The sequence below is a fragment of the Octodon degus genome, unplaced genomic scaffold, assembly GCF_000260255.1.
Source record: "Octodon degus isolate 3935 unplaced genomic scaffold, OctDeg1.0 scaffold00002, whole genome shotgun sequence".
Classification (NCBI taxonomy): domain Eukaryota; kingdom Metazoa; phylum Chordata; class Mammalia; order Rodentia; family Octodontidae; genus Octodon; species Octodon degus.
The window spans coordinates 29,882,790-29,886,740 of NW_004524578.1; the positions used below are offsets into that span (position 1 = coordinate 29,882,790).

At 38.1% G+C, this 3,951-nt stretch overlaps 1 protein-coding gene across 1 annotated transcript in view; it reads left to right on the forward strand.

Moving 5' to 3' along the window:
- Window positions 1-3,951, forward strand: part of Fsip1 (fibrous sheath interacting protein 1) — a 266,885-nt gene that overhangs the window by 97,577 nt on the left and 165,357 nt on the right. The window lies entirely within an intron of this gene.

Sequence of the window (3,951 nt, forward strand, 5' to 3'; positions counted from 1 at the left end):
GGCCTGCGCTCTGGGTCTGTTCAGGACCCCGCCGCCTGGGTCATCTCACTCACTCGCCGGCCTGCGCTCTGGGTCTGTTCAGGACCCCGCGGCCTGGGTCGTCTCACTCACTCGCCGGCCTGCGCTCCGGGACTGTTCAGGATCCCGCGGCCTGGGTCGTCTCACTCACTCGCCGGCCTGCGCTCTGGGTCTGTTCAACTATTTACTGTTGAAAACAAATTTCTATTGTTTATAAGTTATCCAGCTTATGGTGTAATTATAGAAGTCTGAATGAACTAAGATAACTCTTTGTTACCTACCTTGAATATTCAATATTCAATTTGCCTATTTCAAATTCTGTAAAACTCACTGAACCTTATCGATGCCTAGGTACTTTTTGGATTGGGGATCTGAGACCTGAGTCCTCGTTTCAGTCTTATCAGAAGCCTTCTCTATTACCTTGAATAAATAATTTATTCTCCTCCAGACTTTGTTTAATTACTTTACAATTAAGAGAGTAATGCTAGAGGATTTCTGTTTTTTCCTTGTGATTCTTGGCATACTTATTTTTGGTGAGAAGTGGTATTAATAATACAGGTATCTGAGGCTCAATTTGTATGCTTCCTAAATATTTGGCACTTTGGCAAAGTTAAGTGGCTTAACTTTTATTGAAAGTCATGTTTGAAGTTTACTAACATATTAGGGAGAACAAAAGATTGTCTTTTATGTAATAAAAAAATTAGTCTACTGCCTACCATCAAGAGAATATGGTTTTGAATGGTAAGTTCTAAAAGTGGCTAATTTTGTAGTTATATCCTGTTCTTGCTCCTGCAATGCAGCATCTTTTTTTGACTACTGGTTTGGGTAAAAGAAGTAATGTGTGGTCACTGAATTAGTGATTTGAGGATTAAGCCTGTATATAATCGTAGGGACCTGAAAGAAGACCTACTGGCAATGTTGGAGATCTTATCAACTATAGTGATATGTGCATATATATGTACATATGTAGTTTAGCCTAACAATACTCACAAAACAGCTTTGAAAATATATACACACAAATTCTTATGTATGCAGACACATGCACAAATACTGTATCATCCTGAAGAGAAATAGTCTGTGTTACTAGTTTAGCTTTACAAAGATTTTTTTCTGTTCTATTAGATTATTGATTTTCCTAAAGAAAAAGTTATAATAGACCAGTTTTTATTTCATTATTTTATTTAGAGATTTATTTTAATGTAATAATGCCTTTCTTCAGTAAACAGTAATGATTCATGTTTTGTTTAGTTTTTAGAGGTGTTGAGCATTCTGTGATAATAAAGATTCTTCCTTTTTTTTAATTACAGCCATCCTTAACTTCCTGGATGAAGTAAAAATGCCTTTAATGAAGTTTGTGATGGTTCTCTCTTTCACAAATAAAAATTTTGTTTTAGTTTTTGTATTTTCAAAAAATGAACAATATGACTTTATTTTATTGAACCTCTTAATGGCAAAATATTCTCAAAGCTGTTTTGTAAGTATTGTTAGGCAAAGTTTTCCACGGTTCCAATCACTAAATGACTTGCGCACACTCTTTAGGACTTGATTGTGTTTCCTTTTGATTCTCAGTTTGAAGTTCATTCATGATTTTCATGATGTGAAGTGTCTACTATTTTTTTGCACATTCTTTCTCTTTCTGGTTGCTTAGAAACCACCCTGCATGGGCTTGTTTGGTGAACTGCATTATTACTACATCAAAATGTTTCCTACCTTACTCCCTTTTGCTGAGCATTGATAGTAAGAATGTGATTCACAAAGGAGGGTAAAACCCTGTGTCCTATTCTTATTTTGACATGCTCTTGTCATTTAACCTGGTATAAGAATATATGTTCCAGGTCAGCAGGCTAGGAGATTTGTTCTGCTCAGAGAATGATTGGAGGGTTCACCTTCAATTGTAGAACATGCTGTGGAGGCAAAATTGTAGAGTGTGAGAGCTGAAAGGGGCCTTTGAGATGACATGGGCCAATTCTGTGGATTATAAACAAAATATTGAATTGCTAAATAATTTTTCAAGAACTCTAAAAGAGTGTAAGACTGGGGCCAATACCCAGTTCTGACACCCAAATCTGTGAGCTTCTCAATAAATTCAGCCTTAACAAATATGGGCCTCATTCTAAAATCTTTAAGCTCTTACAAACTAGATACAAATCTTTTTAAAATCAGACCTCCAAACCAATTTGACATGTTTGTGGTTAATCAGGAAGATCAACTAGCATGCTTTGATATTCATACATTAGTAATGAAAGCTTCACTTGAAAAGCAGGTATTCTTTTCCTGGTGTTAATGTTTAGAAATTTCCAACTTTATCTAAAAAGGGTAATAAAATTTTTTTATTTTAAAATAAAAACATTTTTCATTTGTAACAGCTTTTAGGAAGTGCATAACATAGCATTGGTAGATAAAATTGATATTTTTATAGTATACAACCTTGGTCCTTCTGTAGGTAATGGTAGGTATGTACAATAATGTTAAAAATATCTGGTTGTAAAATTTTGAGAGGGAAAAATTTACACTGAATGTTAAATAAATTTTATTTGTTCTCATAATTCATTTTGAAACAAGTAGAACATAACATTTCCAGAAACATTTGTATATTTCTGCATCATTTGATGGAGTAATTCTGACAAAATTTGTAAGTGAATATTATCATTTAATGGCTCAAAAACAACATAGTTAAGAATCATGGCTGGTATTCCTGAATTATTCCAGAATGAATAAAGGAGTCAAGTACTTTGTAGTAGGTATTGGTTATATATTATTTTAAAATATAACAGGGTAAATTGAAAGCACTACTAGCTAGAGCGCTTTGGCTAGATGATGTTGTCCTGGTCACTTTCTTCATTGCTGGGACAAATATATCCAACACATGAAACTTAAAACAGGGAAGGTTTATTTTGGCTCAGGGTTTGTAGAGGTTTCAGTCCTTAGTCAGCTGGCTCTAATGTAGGAAAGTAAATTACTTTTCACTTCTTGTTGGGACAAAATACCAACACCTAAAATGAGGGAAGGAAAGGTTTATTTAGCTCACAGTTAGTGGAGGTTTCAGTCCATACTCTGCTGGCTCCAAGGAAAATAGCAGCAGTTCATGTCAGCAGAAAGCAATGAAGAGCAGAGGAAGAACAGCAGCTGTGGCGTCCATCAAGACTGTCTCTCTTCCTTCTACGCTGACTGCGAAGACCGGCACTCCACTGCCAAGATGGGAGCTCCTCCGAAATGGCGCGGCTGTGATCAAGCTCCTCTGACATGGCATGGCTGTGAAGTGGTGTGGCAAAGATCAGAACTGCTCCTAGGAAGCCGGGTGCAGAAGCCTTCCTTACTTCTTTATGTTTCCTTTTTGTGCTGAGTCACTCCCCCTATCCCCACCCGCCCCAGGGTGTGGAATGGACTAGTGGATCCAGCCTAGCTTCTGCCATCTCAAGTTGACACAGTGTATCAACCACCACAGGGGTGTTGGAGTTAGCTTTCCCCTTACTGGGGCAAGGTACCTGGCACTGTGCCCTAAGGAGGGATAGTTTCAGTCCATGGTCTCCAGTTCAAAGGCAGACTCAGCACAGTGGAAGGACACAGCTTAGGATAGCTGCTCAAACTGTGGCAGCCAGGAGGCAGAGAGAGAAGGGAAGAGTTGGGGACAAGAATATGCAATTCTAGGTCACACACCCAGTGACCCGCCTCTAGTAAGGGCCCACCTGCTGCCAGCACATTCAGCACATGAATCCATTGATCCAGTTATCTTCCGCACACATGATCTTTGGGGAGACATTTTAGATCTAAACCATAAGGAGCAACTATAGACATATTTCATATTCTGCTTGTCATATAAAAGCGTTTAAAAATTTATTAAAGATACATGCTTCTAGGGCTGGCAAGATAGCTCAGTGGTCTAAACTGCCTGCTTAATCAAGCTTAGGCAGGCGCAGGGGACCACAGTTTGAT